The sequence below is a fragment of the Rattus norvegicus genome, chromosome 7, assembly GCF_021556685.1.
Source record: "Rattus norvegicus strain SHRSP/BbbUtx chromosome 7, alternate assembly SHRSP_T2T, whole genome shotgun sequence".
NCBI lineage: Eukaryota > Metazoa > Chordata > Mammalia > Rodentia > Muridae > Rattus > Rattus norvegicus.
In genome coordinates this window covers 132978310-133001277 of record NC_141540.1, presented here as the reverse complement: position 1 = coordinate 133001277, position 22968 = coordinate 132978310, and the positions used below count along the sequence as shown (strand labels likewise).

The 22968-nt window shown below is 38.8% G+C and overlaps 1 protein-coding gene across 10 annotated transcripts in view; it reads right to left on the bottom strand.

Annotated features, from left to right (window-relative positions):
* Cntn1 (contactin 1) overlaps positions 1-22968 on the bottom strand; it is a 305299-nt gene that overhangs the window by 154890 nt on the left and 127441 nt on the right. For 2 of the 10 annotated variants that reach the window (XM_087555469.1, NM_001439870.1), the window contains 1 exon segment: positions 2646-2717. The gene's annotated coding sequence lies outside the window, so the exon portion shown is untranslated. 10 annotated transcript variants of the gene reach the window in all.

Here is a 22968-nt window from a genome sequence, read left to right as displayed (position 1 = left end):
GAAACGTTCTCCAAAGTCACTACATACTTGATCACAAAGCAAACCTCAACAGAAACAAGAAGAATGAAATAACTTTCTGCATCGTATCCTACCACCACAGATTAAAGATGGATTTCCGCAATAGAAACCATAGAAAGTTTTACAAACTCATGGAAACTGAATAACTCTCTACTAAATGAAAACTGGGTCAAGTCAGAAATAGAAATGAAGGACGTAAAATATTTAGTAGGAAGAACTATTGCAATGAAAATGTCTAACTGGAAAATCTATATTCTAATCTCACTTCATTTGTCAATATAAATTCAGATGAATTAAAGGTTCCAATATAAACCAATTTAAGCTGATACCTAAAGTAAATAATGATGTAAAATCCCTTAACGGGTGAAAATGAAACAGGGATTATTTTCCTCTTACATAAAAATTACAAATTCTAAAACCAAAATATGAGTTGAGTAAAAGTCTGAAAGTGGTTGTTGACGAAACTCTAAAAGAACTCACAGCTAAGATGTAAACAATTGTATAATTGTGATGGGTTCGTGGTTGGTAGGTGTGGTTGGAGATGCATATGAAAGAGTAATGACAAAACCATACATTATAGCATCCAAATGCGGGGGCTATGGAGATGCTTCAGTGGGCAAAGTGCTTTGCAGTTTAAATAGGATGACTTTGGTTTGATTCCCACCTATAGCCCGATGCTGGGTACACTGGCATGTCTATAACACCAGTACACGGAGCATGCACTTCCTTGAAAGTTGACTTAGAGTTAGCTAAATCAGTAAGCTCTGGGTTAAATGAAATTTTCTGTTTCAAAATGTAAGCTAGAGAACAACTGCAGAAGGCACCTGGCATAAACATCTGTGCTCTACATGCTTGTGCATATGTATAGACCACACTTGCTTGCAGACATGCACACATAATAACATATATACAATACTTATACATCTACCACACTCATACATACACCATACACACAAATTCTCTCTCTCTCTCCCTCTCTCTCTCTGTGTATGTATATGTATATCTATGTTTATGTATGTATATGTATTTATGTATATGTATATATAATTTTGTATAATTAATGTTAGTAAAACTTTATTTATTATTGGCAGAGTGATTTGATATTTTTACATGACCAAAATGTAGTAAATAATACAGCCACTTGATAAAGTAATTCATAACATGCATCAAAGAACTGAAAATGAGTTCAGATATTTTGACACAGTAATTCACCACAAAAAAATCTATCCTAATAAATTAATTTGTTTTACTCTCAGTATAATGAAACAAAGTGACAAACATTAGGAAAACATGAAATTACACATAAAACTACTTTGGATTAAAATCAGAAAAAAATATAGAGTGATATGTTAGAAAAACCGACTGCATATTATCTGACCTCAAGTTACAAACTATACGAAATTGAAAAAAGAAACAACAGAAATGCCAGGTGAGGGGATGCATACCCGTAATGACTTCATGCAAAGGGTTAAAAGGAAGATTGTGACTTTACTGCCAGTATTGGCAATATCATAAAATCCTTCTCAAAAACCAAGAAAATAAATAATAAGATAAAAAAAAGGAAAGCAAAGAACAGAAAAAGTATGGGTAGTAAAACTTATAAAATAAAATATATATGTATGCATACATGAACATTGCAATAAGTGTAAATGCACTAAATTATGTGTTAATAGGCAAAGATTCTTAGAACATAGTTAATGAATAGGATCCATTTTGAAAATCATAAACTAGTATGTACTGTGTAAAAATAGTAGAACATGATGGGATGGCAACAAAATATCGGTTTTTCTGTGTGGTGATACCACAGAAGCAATTTAGATTTGTTATAAAAATCTATATAGATGAATTCTTCTAAGACATAGGATACACTATTTCATTTGTAGAATTATGAGGAAATTATGAAGAATTATAGAATTATGAGAATTATGAAGAAAATGCTTAAGATGTGTTTATCATTGTGTACAACTGAATAGTGGCTATGCTGGCAAATATCAATGGATGCTTACAAAATTTACAAAATTTATCCTTCCATAAATATATGGAAATTCAAAAGAATTTCTACAAGTTTTAGTATGATGTACATTTTAAAACACTGACTTCAGGGGTTGGGGATTTAGCTCAGTGGTAGAGCGCTTGCCTAGGAAGCGCAAGGTCCTGGGTTCGGTCCCCAGCTCCGAAAAAAAGAACCAAAAAAAAAAAAAAACAAAAAAAACAAAAAAACACTGACTTCAAAATGAAGACACTGAAAGCAAATCATGCAGATGCAGAATCAATATATTATATTTCTACTCTTTTCATTAATCTATTTATTCACTTTACCTCCTGGTCTCAGCCCTGCTTCCTCTCTCCTCTCAGTCCTACCCTCACAAATTCCACCTCCCATTATTCCCTTCCCTTCTCTAGGGAGAAGGAGAGCCCCTACTGGGTACCACCCCACCCAGAGGCATCAAGACACAGCAGGACTAAGTACATCCTCTCCCACTAAGGACTGACCAGATAGTCCAGCTAGGGGAAGGGGATCTAATGGTAGGTAACAGAGTCAGAGACAGCCTGCAAAGCATACTGGGGTTGGAAAGTTGATTCAGCAGATAAGAGTCCTTACTAGCTATTTGGTTCCAAGCACTTACCTCATGTGACCCAGGACCACTTGTAGCCCAAGTTTCTAGGGGAATCTGATATCCTCTGGCCTCCACAGGCACCTACACATATATGGCACACGTAAATTCACACAGATACTCATCTACTTACACAGAAGGATAAATAAGTGAATAAACCTCTTTAAAAGTCAAGGCACACCACCTTTCCTCACTACACAGTAGAAGATGTCTCTGCAGGCAATTTAATCTTCAAACTGTTTCCTAGCAACAGAAGCTTTAGACCCAGTATCTTTCTCCATATCAATCACTCACATCTGTGAAAACGTTTAAGATCAGCCTTTTGATGCCGTGAATGAAGTTTGAATTTGGCTATCAGGCAGCTGCAGGGTAAGCACAGGAATATTGATTGCACAGACACCAGCATTTCCTTATTGGCTTGGACATAACCGATGCTCATGCTTTGAAGTTTGAGGAGACACACTTGCATTTTCCATCAGAGCTGTATTGTTCTAGCCGTACTTTTAATCATAAGGGATTTCAACAAAAAAGCACAGTGGATACCAATGACAATGTCCTTCTTATTTTCTAAAGAAATAAAATGAATAACATCTCAAAGCAACACATTCAATTTCTTTAAAAAAAAATCAGCCTTTTCATTATATTAACTTTGAGAGAAAATTAAAACCACCCGGGAATCTTCTAAAGAACACACAGTCTGTTGTCTGGACTGGGACATAATTAACAGTTTAAGAGGTGACTGCAACATGTGACCCAACTGAAAAGCACTGGACATTGGGCAGTCCTGTGCTAGGGATAAACTGCGCTTGTCAAAAAACCGAAAGGAAGATGCTATCCAACTATACTTTAAATATACAAATATGCAAATGTTCACAATAAATCAAATACAAACTTAATTTCAAAAACCAAAACCATAAAAGAAAGTCATTGCTTGATGTTTCTAGAACAAGGAATGAAAACCACAGCATTAAAGCTTTGTTCATCTAAACTAATTTATTTATACTAAAAACAATATTTTGAATTTAAAACAGGTTAAAAAGAGACTTTGTGTGCATGATTAATGTTTATTGTCAAGGTTGATGGAGACAGGAGAACAGACAAGGACTTGAAGTTAGGGAGCTGGACAGTCAAAACTATGCTCCTTGCCCTTGAACACGAGTTGTCTTGGTGAGAAGCCAGAAATGTTCTTGGCTCTATCGATAGCTTGTCCTGGTTGGAGGTCAGGGAGACTAACATTGTTTGTGGGCATCGGTTCTGATTCTGGTTTCTTGCTGTTATTTTTCTTGATTAATTTTGCTTGTTATTTTCTTGAATGTTTGTGGTCAGAACTTTCTGGAAGCTCTACATGAATGGATGCTTTATTGGCTGAGGAAGGTGTGCTTGAAATTCCAGTCCAGACACTACTGGGGAGAGGCATATGAGTACTTTATAGATGGACACTTGTCACATCATACACATACCCATGCCTCAACCCAGTAAAGTCTTATTAACCCTAGACAAGGGCCCTTGGCGGCAACCCATCCTTGGGACCCCTTCCTCCTAAACATCCCTGTTTGCTTGTTTTCTTTTAAGCTCTCTCATGTAATAAAAACTTTCTCAAACTCACCCCTCCATTGTTCATGCAATTCTTTTTCCAAGTTCATGAAGTAAAGGGCCAGCAATCTGCTGGCCTGGAGTGTCTTTAATGGCTGTTTTCTATCCAGGGCCCTAGCCTCCTGATGGACCACCTCAGGTGAGACAGCTTCTGTTGGACTCAAGATCTTTGCTCTGCTTCAGTTTGATTGCATTCAGAATGCCTAGAAGGCTACCATGGAGTGATTTTGTAGAGAGTCTCCTAAGAGGAGACGATCCCACCTGAATGAGGGCAGTACCATGCCAGAGGCTGGGAAGATGAGCAGAATAAAAGGGGAGAAATGACAAAGACCACTACTCAGCCATCTATGTGCTTCTTGTTTGCCCTCATGTGTGCTACTCAAATCTATCACATCCTCCTCCCCAGGATGTGCTGATCTACAGGCCAAGATGTGTCCTCCATCCCTTAAGTTGTTTTGGTCAAGCATTCTGCCCAAAGAATAATGTATCTGACAAACAACTTGTGTATTTGAGATGAGGTAATCAAGGAAGAAGTCTTGGCAGAACTGAGGAAAATGTTCTTGTAATTTGGTAGTGGTTTCTCTTGCCAACCTGTGGTTAAAAGACCTTAAAGTTAAAGTTCCTGCCTATATTAGAAACTGAGGCTCCAGAGGTTTCCCAAACTGATACTAAGGCTCTTGAAACTCTATCTGACATGTAAATAGCACTGTGGTTTTTCCCTCTCTTAAGGGCTTTTCAAATACCACAGAAAAAAACCATAACCCCTGTCCCTCTATACACCGTAAGTGTAGCCTTCTTATTGATGGCGACCATTACAACAAACAACAAGCCATCAAATGTAGGTGTGTGGAGCTCTGTCCCTGTGGATATATCTAACACTGTCATACCCAAGGCTTATTGAACATTGTGGGAGCAGGGAGGGGAAGACTTTAAGAGCCAGAGGATCGGGGGTATGATGTGAGACTGTGAACTGCCCAAGGATGACACCAACAAGAATGTCAAATTGGATGGGGAAAAGTCCACTCATAAGGCCTGAATGCTACCCAAAGAACTAGAGGGAACAGAGGAAGTCTGAGAGCATGAGAAGTATTCTTCCCCATAGAAGAACAGACCAACTGGTTGTCCAGTACCAAACATTCAACCCTTAAAACATACATACAACAAGTTACATTATATGGAATTAACAGATTATAATTATAAATACACATACACACACACACAAATATGTATATATATATATATATATGCAATAACAGTTCATTTAAAAAGAGGCCATGAATTTGCAAGAGAGAGGAACATGATACATAGGAAGGACAGGAAGGGAGAAAGGTTTTAATTAAGATAAATCTGAAAAATAAACAAAACCTAACAAATAAAAATGTTTTCAATCAAAGGTTAAAAGCAAAAATGTAGTCCACCTTGGTTTGGGAGTGTATATAGGGTCTTGATCCCATGAACATACCACCTATTTCATAAATATTCATGAAATCTTTTAAAAGTAGTCAGCACAGCTCCCCCACTGCTACTTCCTCCCAGGTCGGCTCTTTGGGGTGTACTATCACAGAGATTGATAAAGCCTTAACAGAAACCCCTACAGAAAACAACAACCAACCAAAATTCAAATTTATGGATCCCAGTCCCAGTGGATACACCTAGCAAACATCGTAACATCTTAGGCTCAGGGAACTATTGGCTGAATTCTTTCACTCTAGAAGAAAAAAAAAAGAAAATGGTGAAAAACAAAATTCAGAATCAACTAACCTGGGCTCATATAAGGGCTCACAGAGACTAAACTGCCAACCAGGGAGCCTGCATGGCTGACCTAGGTCCTCTGCATATTTAGGCTAGTAATTAATATGTTATTCCTGTGCTTTCAGTCCTGTGTTATTTAAATGTCTTGCCTTACAGCCAAAGGGATCCATCATTCTATCCCAAATTTGATGACTTTCCTTTTATCACACCATCCATTCTCGAAATACATTTACTCAAAAAAGAATGCTTGCCACATCTGCTTTGAACAGACTTACGTCACCCACACCAAAATAAAACAAAACAACAATAAAAGCAAAGCAAAACAAAGAATGTCACCAAAAGAGAATCAGCCTCTTCAGACTTCCTAAATAAAGACCTCAGAACCACACTTCTGCTCTCTAATGCAGGTGGCAGTAGCCTGCAGAAGAAGGCATATGTGGATCAGCTAGAGGTTCCTCCTCTGGGTCTTTCTCCTGCCTTCACTCTCTGCTGCATCTTTTTGTGTGAATACTTGTCTCTCCACATGAGTGCTCCTTAGGCATGCCCTGTGTACAGTCCTATACTGCAGCCTCAGAGCGACTGACGACAATCTGAACAGACAGACTCTCCTACAGATATTGTTGCAGTCTTCATTAGAAGCATTACTTTTAAATGAGACAGATGGGAGAGTCCTCCTCTCCCTAGAGCACACAGCAGGAATTTCACACTGTTAGGATCTGTTAACATCATTACAGCTCTTCCTGAATCCTTTAGCTTCTTAGTATAGATATCCTTTGGATGTTTATTTTCCTGAAAATAAGCAGAGGTGGGGTAATTTGGCTTCTTAGTATCTGTGGGAGTTACCATTGCTAACTTGTCTGACTTAAACAAAAAACTCTGTCAGTCGGTCAGTCTGGCAGCTGAATGGATTATTGTTATGCCAGCACTGGCCATCTTGGAGATGCCATTGATTCTTACATGACAATCGCAACAGCCAGGACTGATTACAACACTTTGCTCTGGACATTTTGCTATCACAAGCCTATCAATGACCCTGAAGCCATTTCCACTGAGTCTGTGGGGAAACACTTCCTCTGGTGGCCTGGCTATTGGACGTGACTGTGGTGGTTGTAAACATAATCTTACGAAAGGCTTTCTGTGACTGGTACAAACATCCCCCCTGCGGTTATATAAGCAAGGCACTTAAGGTTTTCTGTCTCATTTGGTACTGCCATATCAGGCCCAATAGAAGGCATCTCTCCAATGGTCTTTTCCCGCCTGGTTTTCATGGCATTGGCCACATAGGTTAAACAAGAAAAGATTCAGGAGAGAGGAAAGCAACCAGATGCATGGCGGGAGCTGGGACTAAGAAATAGCGACCATTCGGAGGCAGAAGCAACAGAGCCTGGAGATCCTGTCTACAAAAGAAGAGGGGAGCTGATTGGTCCCCAGTCCCAGATGCAAAGTTGTATTTACAGCTGCGAAAGAGGAAGACTGATGGATAAAGGGGTGGCGACAGTGGTGGTGGCAGTCAACAATAGAATACAAGAGTGGACTTAGGACAGCAGCTGAAAAGGACTCTAAAGAGGTAAAGAAGAGTGATAGGTCACTAAAGAGTTACAAGTCCACAGTACCAAGGGTCTCAGATAGTCAGGCAAGGAGCAAAGGGCTCAAGAAATGTGGTGCCTAGGCCTGCCTATGCAGTACTGTTCCTAGTGTAAACTTTAGTCCCTCATGAGGCTTTTATGAAGGGTATGACCAGGGAGGGGATCCCCTATGGCTGTTCCTACCTGCCTGCTGCCACAGTTCCAGTTCCCAACAGTCACACAGCTACAGCTATCAAAGTTTCCTGAAGAGGACCTTGAAGGGTATAGCTTTTATATAAATAGAGGAAAGGATGCTCCCAATGATTAGGAACATACAACGCCACTTTCCTCTCCTTTGTTAAAAATCTCTAAGTTTGGGTTGGCGATTTAGCTCAGTGGTAGAGCGCTTGACTAGCAAGTGCAAGGTCCTGGGTTCGGTCCCCAGCTTCGGAAAAAAAGAAAAGAAAAAAAAAAAAACTCTAAGTTCTCAGTGGATGGCCAACACAATGGATAACACTGTTACTTTCAAAGTAAAACTGTGATATTATGTGAATGCTTGATTTTTAACTGAAGTCATAGGTTTCAGTGAACCTGTCCTTTTATAACTGGTATTGTATCTTCTTGTTCCTGGGGGAACCTCAGGGTTTTTCTTCTCCCATATTTCAACTGGTTTCTCTAATTTCCTTCCTTGATTCCTGACACCAGACATGCTATTCTGCTGAGTCATCACTCACTCCCCTTTCAGTCCATCTGTCCTAACCACCTCACCTCTTTCTTGATTTTCTTTCTCTTTGGGAAAATCTCCATCACCACACAGTGACAGAGAGGGTGTCAGGAAGGAGCCCTGGCGGCAACACAAAATGCTCCTGGGGTTCCACCCCAGGCAGTTCTACCTGTGGAATTTTTTTTGAAGCAGGGTGTTTGTTGTTGTCTCACCTTTTTTTGATAAAGCTACAGATTCTATGGACACATGTTGGAGTAATGAACTCCTTTGCAGGAGGGAAACAGGAAAATCCTTTGTAGAAAGCAGAAACACAAAACCAAGCTGAGGAAATTAATGATGATGGACATTTTATAAGGAAATGGGGAAACGTGTGATATTTGATAATAACTTAGCATGTGTAATTAAAATCCCTGCGGTGTTTAAAAAATAACACCCTGAGAAACCATGCCACCGATTTAGCTTCCGCATGTGAGCTCAATCCAACAGTTCAGTCGTTAATCTCTGACTAAATCAAGGCCAGACTGTATGACCTCACTGGCCTTCACATTCCCTGCTCACAGCACTTTCATTTTCCTTATGTATTAATTTTAGCTGAGATATTAAAAAATTAATCAAAAACATCTCAAAGGATTAAATAGAGTGAGCCAATCTTAGAAAATAAAATCTTGGAAAGCATGTGAGCTTAGAAGGGCTATGATTTTTTTTCTTTGAAAAGAAACTATGTAATTATGTTTAAATTTCTCCCTGAAATCTAAAAATCATAATAAAAATAAGAAATAAATGAACTTCTGACTTGATGGCTATAATGACTAATCTTGGAGGTCAACTTGATGAGATCTGGAATCAGTTAAGAGAGATCCTTCTAATCTTAGTCTGAGTGGGTCTGTTATTTGGAAAGATACACTGACGGAAACATGCTTTCAACAGAATGGTAGAACTTTCTAGAAAATAAAAGTAAAGCTCCTTCTGCCTGGTCAACTTTTATTCCTTGATGGTGAGAGCATCTACCCTAATGCTGCCACTATTGGTCATGTCTTGAAGAAATACTGGAACTTAACTTCTTTTGGTCTTCCAATGTGGACTGAAGACCAGCTATTCATCAGGAACCCTCCAGATCTTTAGCATCAGATTGGGACAACTAGTCAAGGAGGTATTCTGAAGATAGTGGACTCTCAGCCTACCTTGTATGATGATAGCCATTGCTCAAATATCCAACTCATACATATAAACCAGCCTAGTGAAATCCCTTTGAAGTATACAGTCAATCAGTGATTATGATCTACAGAACTCTGACTAGTACATTAGCGGTCCCAGGAGTGGTTCTAGAGAAACAGAGTTATAAAGATGAGTTTCTCTTACAGGTTGGTAATAACAGGAGCTATCTCTAAATTAACTGAGTCTAGAAAGCACTGGTAAAATGTGGTGTGGGCTTTAAAAAACTATATGAGATAAACACATTTGGTAGTTCTGATTCGCTCCCATGTGAGAAACAAGAATTTTAATGTCTCTGTAATAAGCTCTTTGCAAGTTGTGTAAAAGAAAGAAATATAATGATGTCTGATTGTTTCTAGCATCTCTAAAGAAAGCAACCAAGGAAAAAGATGAGCTCAGAGATACAATATCTCAGGTCCAGATGTGCATAAAATAAGTAAAGGTTTTTAAGTATACTCACGAACAGAACCTTCTCTTCAGCAGCCATAAGGCTCGAGTTGCCAAAACCCAAACCCAAGCATATAACACAAATTTAAGGCCCAGCTTCAGTGGAGCTTGGGAATTAAAATAAGACACCAATTGGAAAAGTGTGTGATCCTGTCCGTCGGATGGAGATGTATGGAGACTCCTGGTGAACCCGGAAGCCTCAAACTCTAATATTCTGATGAGTTATTCTGTTGGACATAAGCGTTCTCCCCATCCTTAGTGATGTGTGCATTTACTCCATGTGGTATTGTCCTCTCTGCCTGGGCCTTGGAGACTTAACTCTGCAATGATTTTAGAAACAGCAATGACATTCAGAGATATCAAGAAAGACAATGCTGATGCCCCTCAGTGACTACTCACCCTTTTCTCTAGAGACCTGTAGCCAGACTCATGTAAGAACAGGTTTCACAACTGAGGTTAGAAGGGATGGCTGAGGTAGTAGTTCACTGTACCCTGAAACAACTTAGGTGGCTTCTAATTCATTCAAACAAAAGTCTGGGGAATATGTGTGGAGATGTGAAGTTTTAAGGATGTGGAATAAGGTTAAAAGAAGCATAAATCAGATCAAGCTGGGTTTATCAATATGAAGCCATTCAGGAGAGGTTCTCGGTTTAACATCGAAGCTCACAGTTAAGAGAGGTGCCAATGATTTGTCGGACTGGTTTCTGAAGGTGAAAAGATGACCTACTAAGAAGGAGCTGGAAAAACCTGGCATCACATGTTTTCTTGTTGATGGGACTTAGTGGAGTGATGAAAACCTTAGAATGGTGGAGTGGAATCATCCCGTAAAACCTTCTCCTGAACAAAGGGATAGTCCAGGACATGCTCACTTCAGCAATGTTACAGGAAACACATTCTGAAAAGAGGAACAGCATAAACGAGGAGTTGTTGTTGCTTGTCTCCGTGTGTCGGACGTCGCAACGGGAAGGAAGCATGGCTGATCACGTCCATAGGTGAAAAGCAATGCTTCTAGCTCAATCCCAGAGCATCCAGGGCCACATAGATGCAATGGTTCTTCAATGGCAAAGTGAGTGTCATTATTGTAAGCTAAAGAGTAGGAAAATCAGTGTTTACAGTGACCTGACTTATGAAGATCCATTTTATTGGCTATCCAATCAAATTATCTCAAAAAGTGAAGTAGATGGGAAACATACTAAGTTATTGGCTGATCTGTACTAACAAAAGTATTCCAGGAAAAATGAATTAAAGGCTATGTTGAATCAGAGCCACTGAGTGCCACAACCCCTCAGCTAGTTTCCCTTCTTGAGCCAGGTAATAGACCACAAGCCCCTCAAATGGAAATGTGCTCACATGCCCTAAAGTAAGGACTCTATTAGGAGACTATAGATTTTATGCTTTATCTCTTCTGCCTATTACTTACAGTTGTTTCACTAGGATAACTATTGTATATTTTAGAAAAATCAATAGGATTTCAGGGCTATTTCACTGGGGGTGGTGGTCAGTCATTTTAGACTCTAGTAGAGTTTTCCTTGATTTTTTGTTTGAGTCTATGTTTAAAATATTTTTATTTTATTAATGATACTAAGATCCCCTAAAGGGGGCTCCAATTTCCCCTGTATCAATAGGTAGAAGAACTCACTATATCAACTGTATTAATTTTACTATTCAATAGGTTTCCATTCATGTGTTTAAAGTATTTAGCAGGGGATTTAATAAAATGTCTTTAAAACTTAAGTTGAATAGCAGTATCCAAGAAAGTCAGGAAAACACTGAAAATGGAATACATGGAGACATTACCACAGAGGACACTCTGGTAAGGATGAGAATTTCTACAGGAACTACTGTAAGACATGGGCAGTTTCTGTGTGAATCTGTTTTAATATACAACATAAACACAGAGTTCCTGTTACTTCCACACTCTTCTCTACCCTCTCCTAATCCTTTAAAGATTCATCCTTTTTTCTTTTCTTCTTTTTTTTAAACATTTATTTATTTAATATATATGAGTACACTGTTTCTCTCTTCAGACACACCAGAAGAGGGCACCGGATCCCATTACAGATGGCTGTGAGCCACCATGTGGTTGCTGGGAATTGAACTCAGGACCTCTGGAAGAGCAGTCAGTGCCCTTAACCACTGAGCCATCTCTCCAGGCACCCTTTTTTCTTTTCTACAGCATGGTTTCTGTCATTGTTGTTTGTGCTTATACATGTGTATGTATATCCCTGTGCCACTCTAATCTGATGTAGTCCTTGTTCCGCACTCAGAGACTGAAGGTGAATCCTTACTGAAGAATAAGCTGGTGTACATGGGCTGGCTGGCTTGCTTCCAGGAGATGTCTCCATTGGGGAATTCATATTAGATATGTTGGTTCTTATACATATTCTTGCTTCTAATGAAGTTAATTACAGTAGGCTACATTTAAATAAGGATGGCTTCTGACTCCATTTAACTTAGGAAAGAGATCCCATGTCATTCAGTAGAGAAGTTAACTGAAACAGGACTGAATTCTAGGTAGCAGTGAAAACAATGAGAACTGAGCATCATTCTCAGAACCTGAGAGACCTGCAGAGTTGGGGGAGAGCAATAAGTGGGAGTTAAGATAGTTAAGGTCAATAACCAACAAAGCTAGAGTTCCTGATGAATAAACCAGGGTGATTAGGGCTTTATTTCCCTCTTTGACTTGGGTGGTGGATGGGCACATTTATAGCAATATGGGCATTCCATTGGCTCATCCCATGATAACCTGCAGAACAAACCAGTTTCATAGAAATTATCTCAGCCTCTGAACTGTTTCTGTTCAAGAAAGCTAAGGGACATTTTCATTTCTTGGGGTTTTTTTTTTCATTTTTTTTCTTGATTTCTCACTCTTTCTTAATTTCTCACTTTACTGTCTCTTAATAAAGATTACTTCTTCTTTGCTTACTTCTACAAGTGTCCATATCTTTAGCCATCAGTAGCAAGCAACAATGAACTTAGACATTTTTTTCCAGGTTGATCTTTGATAATTTTGAGTCTATTAATGTCCTAGATCTTTGGAAACAACTAGGCCAAGAAATTTCCCAAACTGTGAAAACAACCAAACAATATATCTTTTATCAGGTTACAAACTGAGCTCAATTTTATCAGGAATAAAGAAAAGTCAGGAAATTTGAAATGTGCTCGGTACATTTATAAATATATCCTTTAAGTGATACTGGTATATTTAAAAACTTGCACCCATAAAGCAAAATTCTTTGACAGTTATGGATATCACAAAAACAATAAAGGCTATGGAAGATATCAAGGTCAAAGTAATTTATAGAATTAAAAATACTTTTTGAAAATCTAAAACAGTAAAAATGTAATGTGAGCATATAGAGGAAACAGAATAATTACTAAATTTTTTTACTAAAAAATTCTAACAATAAAACCAGGGTAGTTTGTATCATGTTTTAAGATATATGTATTTTAATTGTAAGCATAATCCTGGAGTTCTAAATTAAAGAGTCTAATATAAGATTATAATTAAACCTTGGGGCATGAATTCCACTTATATGTCATATTATACATCTATATTTTTAGTATTTTCCATATCCAACTTACCAGAAATAGATATTAACAATGACCTTTTAAGTGCATGTGTAAAAATATTCGGTCTTATATTTTATAGCATTTTTCAGAATGGATTTTTAACTATGTATTTTCAGTCACAAATGTAAACTTTAATTTTATTTTTTGTAGGAAGATAGTTGTGATTATACATTTTCACTGCGTTACAACATGGGGTGGATTAAAGCCTATATGACTTCCTGTAACTATGGTTGGGCAACAATCCTTACCTCTCAACAAAATGTCATCCTTATGTTAGAAAGAATCATAACAGTACTGTGCTCGTCTGGTTGCTGAGAGGATGTGGGGAGACCATATTTATAAAAAGTTTAGCACACGCAACAAACTCTTTCTTAATTGCATGCCAATAATAGCTTTATATCAAGAAAGGAAACCTATGATTAGAATCACTGGTTTCAGTTTGAAATTTGAGTTAATGCACAAATTGGGTTATACTTCAATGTAAGAGTTCACAAAGATAGTTGTGCTATAAAAAAAATGGCACTCTCTTTACAGTGGAGTTTCTTTGATGCAACTAAGTGTGGTTCCAATGAACAGGACTGTCTTACAGTAGAATGGTGTACAGCCAGACATATTTCCAGTGAATTGCACCGATAGATCTGTATAAATCTGTTCCTACAACCTTGCACATTTGCAATGAATAGCATTTACCCTAAAGTTGAGTGCCTTTCTTAATACCACAGTTCCAATGAACAACAAAGCCTATATAGTACAATGCTTTTGTTACAATCACACACAGTTTCATTGAACTACACCAAACCTGTAGTACAACACAATTGCCATTGTTACAACCACTCACATTTCCAGTGAGCAGCGAAAGCCCTACACTAAAATGCCTTTATTACAATCACACACAGTAAAATAAAAGGTACCTTCCCTTCAGTAGAATGCCTTGGCTATAGCCACACAGTTCCGATGAATGCCACTGTCCCTACAGAAGGATATTTTTGTTACAATACACTTTTTCAACTACTCGCTGATGTTATGCTTATCTTTGTTCTATTCCCTTAATAATTCCAGAGAACATGGACATTTTCTTTGGGGAAAAAATTATTGTATTCAAAGTATATTATTTACATTTACGAGTCAAAATAATTGCCATTCCAACACTTTCACTCAGAGACAAAGTAATTGATGGTTGTTAGAGTTAATTTGTGTTTAGTTTGCAAACCATGACAGCAACATAAAAGGGAAGCCTATCACAGAATTATCGATACAGCACAATGTCAGCTTGCCTTCTGCACAGCCTACACTACTCTTCTGTGGATAGACTTTGGTCCGTGCTGAAGAACAGAGGATCATCATGAACTCTATGCAATGGAATGCAGCGATGGATTTAGTATCCTGTCAGTTGAGTGTTTATTCCAAAGCCCTTGGTCTAAGTCTTACAATCACTTACGTAGCTATAGCATTTGTTTTTATTGTGAACTTTGAATCAGTCATCAATGTGCCACTTTATTCACAGTTACCATAGGTTATTATTTGTCAAATATTTCTATGTATCTTAGATTTATCCATTTTTAAAGAAGCCTGAAGTTGTAGAAAAAATGAAAAAGTATAGAATGAAAAGGAAACGTCTAAATCGTAAGTGATCTTTAGCTATGCAAGAAAAGTAAGTAGAGGACGCGTTATTCATTTGGTAACTCTGTTTTTGCACCATCTGGTTATTCCAGTTCGTGCTTGAAGAAAACAAAGAAAAAAAAACAACAAAGCAACAACAACAACAACAACAACAACAACTGTACTTGGCCGCTCAGTGTGGGGAATTTACAATCTGAAGATATGATGATCAAAATCCAGCAATGAGGGATGAGCGGACTGGGTGAAAGAAACAGAATTGCGTGCATGCCAGAGAGAATCTCAAAGGAGCCAAGCCGAGGATCAGACAGGGGCATTCAGAAGCATCCCAGGAACAAAGAAAAGGCTCCAGGAAATTGAAGCATAGGGTAAGAGATGTGTCCAAGGAATTGAGGGGGAGAGAGAGAGAGAGAGATGCTAAGGAAGGACCTTTTGTGTTTTGGGTATCCACAAATAGCCCTCTGTGGATTTTACAGTTACTGAGCCTTACTGTAATGTCAATTCTCAGCTATACTGATACTAATTAAACCCAAATCTATGCTTTCATGTCTCATGGTAACTCTCTGATGTCGGGTGGCTCCCAGATTGCAGAATATGGCTTACAAAGGTTCCAGGAACAAACTGTAATTGTTCTGTAAGCCTGTAAAAATACTGATGAATTAGTAATAGCCAAAATGACATCATAGGTCATAGGCTACTACTTTTCTATTTCTAATACTGTCAGTTCTAATCATTACATAATACTTTTCACTCTAGTTCGGGGGTGGCCACTGAGCATTGCAGGCATCTGGTCTGAGGTCATTAATTGAGATCATGAGATTTCCCATGCTTCCATCTCTTATGGGTATTTTGAAATTTGAACAGTGGCTTGTAAGAGTATCTCTAATACAACTTGAAACCTGGCATGTCAGGATATGGAAGCGACTGAAGAATCTGCCCCACAGATGGCCCATGTGGTATATATATATATATATATATATATCTCCACCCAAACTAGATAAGCTTGATGAAGCTAAAAGTGCATGCTGAAAGGGACCGGATATATATCTCTCCTGAGAGATACATCCAGAGCATGTCCAATACAGAGGTAATGCTACTAACAAACCACTGAACTGAGAACAGGACCCCTTTTGGGATAATCAGAGGAAGGATTGAAAGAGTTGAAAGAGCTTGCAATCCCATAAAAACAACAATGCCAACCAACCAGAGTTTCCAGGGACTAAACCACTACCCAAAGACTATACATGGACTGACCTAGGGCTCCAACTGCATAGGTAGCAGAGAATAGCCTTGTTAGGGCACCAGTGGAAGGGGAAGCCCTTGGTCCTGCCAAGGTTGGACCCCCAGTGCAATGGAATGTTGGGGTGGGGGGAAGGGGGTGGATGGGGGAACACCCATATGGGAGAGGGGGGATGGGGGCTTATAGACAGGAAACCGGGAAAGGGAATAACATTTGAAATATAGGTGAAGAAATATATCTAAAAAAAATAAATAAAAAGAAAGAAAAAAAAAGAAAACTGGCATGGTAATGCCTCCAGTTGTTCTTTTATTGTTCAGAGTTAGTTTAGCTATCCTGGATTATTTTGTGATTCCATATAGATGTTTTTGTTCAATTTCTATGAAGAATTATTAGATTTTGAAAGAGGGGGTTTCACTGTAGATTTTTTTCACAATATTAAACCTACTGGTCCATGAACATGGGTGATCTTTCCGTGTTCAGATTCTATCATCAAATATGTTTAAATATCTTCTAAATTTCTTTCTTTGTTTTCTTGATTAAGTTAGTCCAAGATATCTTTTTCTGTGGCTATTGTAAAAAAAAATACTGGTTTATTGATTTATTTTCCACTGGTTGCTCTTTGTATCTAGGAAGTCTGATTTTTACTAATTAATTTGTATCCTGCTACTTTGTTGAGTGTGTTTGTTAGCTGAAGCTTCAGGTGGAGTTTTGAGGGTCCTTTACATACACAATCATATAGTTGACCCTTCCTCTATTCCTTAGGTACTCTACCTCTTGCGTGTAATGAGGGTCCTAGAATGGAAACTTAAGGGTTCTTTAGAAAGTCAGTTGTGTCAGATAGTGTTTTGCTGGGTCAAATATATGAAGTGTTTCCCTGAAGCAGACACAGGTGAAAGGATAGTTTGCTAAAGCAAGCACACGAAAGAACTCATGAAAGAGGACACCTGATGAAGGATTCTTTGCTAATGACACACATGTATTGGTCTGTCTTAAATGTATTGTTGAGTTCCAAGTGTCAGGACTCCATAGAGAGAAACACACACACACACACACACACACACACACACACCAAAAACAAACAAACAAACAAACAAAACTTGTCATGTCAGTGGTTTCTTGCCACTTCCTCAAACTCAAGTCAATGGCAGAGTGATGCCAGCTGATGCAGAATGATATGGAATTTTGCTAAAACAGGCTCACCTGCTGAGGCAAGACCTGTAGAGGACATATGATGTTTGGAGGGAGTATAAATATGACTCAATGGACTGTGAGAGGGCCTTGCTTATAGAGCTAGCTTTGCCATGCTTCTTGGTCTCCTGTCTTCCTTGATCTTCTCTGAAAGAGGCACAAGTCTAGAACTTCTCCTGGCCTCCCTGATGGTCCTAGTTCCTCCTGCTGACTCATGCTGATTCAGCTGAGGCCTGACTAATCCTGCTAGGTCATGCCATCACTGCTGATCTGTGAACTGGATTGCTGATATGTTCATGAAGTATTTGCAAGTGAATCGAGTTGTTGTTGCTGACCTATAAACGGACCTGCTGATTTCCTGACAACACTGATGGGATTTGTTCCAAAGAACCATTTCTGAACAGGTCCATTTCCTTGTATCCTTTCTTTGCCACAACCTCTGGTGGGGAGGGTAAAACATGTAAGAACCATCATTAAAAGTAAGGTGGAGAAAAATTTAAGCCTACATGTTTCCGTATTTCTTTCCTGCCCACCCTCTCAGCCTTTCCTTCTAGTCTATCTCCATTCCTTTGTGTCAGTGCCAATTTGCAGAAACTACCAGGGACCCTTAGTGGGCACACTGTGCTCAGTGTCGGTAATTTGCACTATCTTTTCTGTCCCCCTTTTCCAGTCTCTCCATAATTAGTCTTATGACAGCCTGCCTGCAGGAACCCCACCTCTCAACGTATGTCACTCCTTTGAACTCCACCTCTTAGTCTAGAACCATGACCTTATAGCTACTTACTGCTGTTCCTGTCAATGTTTCCTCCTATCCCATCTGCATTCCTTTCTGTCACCCATCAAACTAGAGAAGTATTCACTAACAGAGACCTCGTAGACACTAAAATTGACTATGATCCACAGTGGGCAACAATAACCAATGGAAAAAAAGAACAAATATCTATTCCAAGAAATACCTGAAGTATCATAATTCCATATGCCTAGATAGCAGTGGAAAGGCACAAACATGAACAGCAAGAAAATATGCCTTTTCTCGAAGTCAGTAACCTTATTACAAAAATCTCTGAGAAATACAATTTACCTAAGCACAAAAAAGGGACTCAAATTGACAGTTATGAATATTCCGAAGCCCCTTAAAGAGGTTGTGAAGAGATGGCTTGATGAAGACCGTGAAATCACACAGAAATCGTGGGTGAAATAATGGAAATGCTTCAAGGTATTAATGTGGAGACTGAATCACTAAAGAAAACACACACTGAAATAAAATTCGAAATCAAAACCTAGAATATCAAACAGAAAACCTCAGAGAGAAAACCTCACCAACATCAACAGAGTAACGACGAGGAGAAAGCTGTAGCCTTCGCTCTTTATGCTCAACCCCGATCCCAGCTGCAACCGATCTTTTACGTTGCTTTTATCTGATCTGCCCACAACCTGAGTTCCTCAAAAGCACAGCTCCTAAAATCATCCTAAACCGTCAGCTGTTTTCAGTCCTTACCCTGATGGATGGGTGATGACTGCAGCATGAACTGTGTACCTTGGCAGGTAAGCTCTTAGAAACATTTGCATCCACCCAGCAGATGGCTCAGTGCTTTGCTACTCAGCTCTCTTCCACCATATAGATGAACCCTCTTCCTCTTCTCGAATTCTAGAACTTTTACACAGGTTCCCAACCTAAACAGAATTACTAAACCTCCAGCTTAGAGGTATTCCTTTTTCTTTCTAATGTTCTCCTTAATTATTGTCACTTCTTTAATGTTACATGTTTGCAAAATGCTTTATGCATGATCCTGAGGGTACAGAAATCCTCTCAAGCGTGTGATGACACTTTTGGAATAGTTGCAAGATGTAGTTTTAATCCACCCTTTCCTGGTAACTTTCCTCTCATTTAACAAAGGAGGCCATATTTCCTTTTAGATAATTTTAAGAAGAATGACTCAGCATAGAAATCCCATAGAGGCGCTAAATACTAAGATAGTTGAGGTCACCACTTCCACTGCTGAGAAAATGAATGAGGACCACTGAAAGGGCATAGCCTATGTCAGTTTTAGTTCCTTTGTATTCAGCATAATTAATAAACACGTTTTTGAGGCTAAGGTAATTTTCCCCATGTAATTAGAAGTTCAAATAAATGTTATCCATGACTCTTTACCACTTTTACTAGTTAATAAATAAAAAAATAAATAAAAACTCAAAAACAGGATAAGCAACAAGCCCTATCTAATTTTGGCAGTAAGTAATGCTCTTTAAAAGGCAGAGGAATTAATTACAACATCAAAGGTCCCTCTGCCACATAAGTAATATGTTACCCATAAAGTTATACAACTTCCTTTATTAACAGTTTTCCTAGAACTTGGAGTGATGTCATATAGTTTCAGTCAGTTGTATAAAAATTTATTGGAAAGCTGTATCCTAAGACACATGACTATTGAAACATTGAGTGCTAAGAACTTGTTAACCAAATAACATGAAGTTAATATATTTGAGAAAAAGACATGACAGAATTCTATGGAATAAAATAAAAATTAAAAAAGAATAAAATTATATAAAATTAGTAAATCTGCAAGAGCTACTTCTAGTTTTTTAAATGAATTAAAAGAAGCATCAAATCATTACTCAGAGTGTAATTGATGTATTTAAATGAGAAAACAGATTTATTTCAAAAGGTCACAATGTACAATATGTTGAAAACTACATTTTTGCAACCACTTTAAAATCTATGAAGAATATCTATGTCGGTTCTTAAGTACGTGAGAGGAAGTATAATTTTAGAAACTTCTTTTGGAGGTTGATGGTTCATCTATCTACTTGATTAGGTCGAGCAACACCCAATCCAATTGGTTAGTAAAGCTTGCTGCTAAGTGTGTCTCTGAGAGGATCTCTGGATAGCAGAAGAACCACCCTGAGCGTGGCTATCCTGTCACACCATCCTGTCTCACCCAGTGAGGGACAGAAAACAAAGGGAGAAAGGAAAAAGCTTGAGAACACACTCACTCTCTTTGCTTCCTGGCCCCTTTGATGTGAGCTCCTCTACCGGGCCACAGCTGTGCCCTGTCCTCCCCTCCCAGATGTACTGAAGCTTATGAATTCTTTCCCTGGAGTTTGATGTGGACTATTTGTCACAGTGGTGACAAATGCAAGTCGTACAGTGATGTTCATGGGGGAAAGGCTTGTAAGCTAGCAGTCTAAGCCACTGTCATCTCTCCCCAAGGGTGTAGAAGACATCCCTGCCACTTGAACTCAAAGTGGCCGAAGAAATGGGAGAGGCAGTGCGGAAAGCTGCAAAGGGAGTAGAAGCTACTCCTGTCACCCTTCATGGCCATTACCTATTTGCTTGCCTATGTTTCCCAGTAGACCCTCATGCTATAGAAAAAAAAAAGGGTCTGCATGAATTTTGTAAGCCACTGGGCTCCAGCTCAGTCCACTGTCTCACACAGAATGAGTGTCAGTAAATCTGTGTGGGGTACATGAAATGAGACCAGAATAACCTTAGACGGGATGCCTGTTTCATTTACTGTTGAACTGTTTTCCACATCCCAGACTACCTATACCTTGCCTTAGATTCTTAACCGAGACTTTCAGTAACATTTGGTATCTTGGCTAGGTCCACTCATCGAGGAACGGCATTCAGTTTCCTAGTCAACATTTTGGTTTTTCCACCAATAGAGCCATTCTTCCAATGTCAATTTGAATTTTGAAATCTTGCCAACTACAGTTCGTGGAACATAATCCTTTAGAAGATTATTTCCAATTTCCCTCTCACTTTAGGATCAATTATTTCTCAAATTTAATGTTTGTACACCTTGATTGTACTGGCCAGTTTTGGATGGCCCTGATAGAAAAGATTAAGTTCAGGTGAATTAATTTAGAATTAATTTTAATTGAGCATCAATTTTACATGTTTCGCCCATTATATAGAAAGTAATAACTGTGAGGTGTTCGAGAATATGACTAACTTGGAGACTAGTGATGTTTATGTTAACACCGTGGAAAATACATACTCCACCAAGTCATTAAGGAAAGAAAATTCCATATTCAGTAAGACATTGAAAATCTAACAGGCCTTAGCTTGAATTTTTAGGAAAAAAAAAACTACAAGGAAGAACACTTTCTGCAGAAAACCAAGTGACTTAAAAATAGATTTATAAGAATATGAAAATTAATAAAAGATTATCAGTGCTTTGGGACGTGTAAAAATAGAAGCAACGAGAGAGCTCTATATAAGGTTTCTCTACAAAAGTAAAGAGGTTTTTTTTTTTTTCCCTCCCAAATCAAGGACAAGGATGGAGCATGCAAAATGTTCCTGGGTGCCAGGGGGAATTATGAAAAGTTTGTGTTGCCTCAGGGTTGTGAGGCATTCTTTGCCCCATCTTTAACAAGGTTTCAGATCTTGTTAAAAAGTGGGGGTCAGACAGGAGCCGGATGTAGATCGCTCCTGAGAGACACAGCCAGAATACAGCAAATACAGAGGCGAATGCCAGCAGCAAACCACTGAACTGGGAATAGGACCCCCGTTGAAGGAATCAGAGAAAGAACTGGAAGAGCTTTAAGGTGCTCGAGACCCCAAAAGTACAACAATGTCAAGCAACCAGAGCTTCCAGGGACTAAGCCACTACCTAAAGACTATACATGGACTGACCCTGGACTCTGACCCCATAGGTAGCAATGAATATCCTAGTAAGAGCACCAGTGGAAGGGGAAGCCCTGGGTCCTGCTAAGACTGAACCCCCAGTGAACTAGACTATGGGGGGAGGGCGACAATGGGGGGAGGGTTGGGAGGGGAACACCCATAAGGAAGGGGGAGGGGGGAGGGGGATGTTTGTCCGGAAACCTGGAAAGGGAATAACACTTGAAATGTATATAAGAAATACTCAAGTTAATAAAAAAAAAGTGGGGGTCATTTTCATAGAGTTTTAATAGTGAAATCATTAAAATGAGGGAAATGTATACACAAGTGTTTAGGGTTGGCTCTTAGCAATGGATAACCAGTTATGATGTCCCCTCCTCCTCAGCAGGTGTCCCTGCAGCTCTTGATCTCAGTGGGCTATATACTTATATTTATTCACACACACACACACACACACAAATATCAGTAAGATTAAAGAAAAAGAGGTCACAAAATTTCAAGACGACATAGGAGGGGCTGGAGGGAGAAGTAGGGGGATGATGTCATCTTTTAGTTATCCTTTAATGGGGCAATGTGTCATTTGGAATTGAGAATACTAGAAAGACAATACATTCATCTCTTGATACTCTAATAAACACTTTTAGATAATGGAAGATATCAATCTGATTTTTAGAATAAAGGCTTGGAAGCTACAGTCACAGCATGTACTGTAAAGAGTTCAAGACTGAGCAGACCAAGAAGAAACAAGCTTCGTGGGTCAACCTTCTGATACTCATGAAGCGGACGTCTCTGACTCA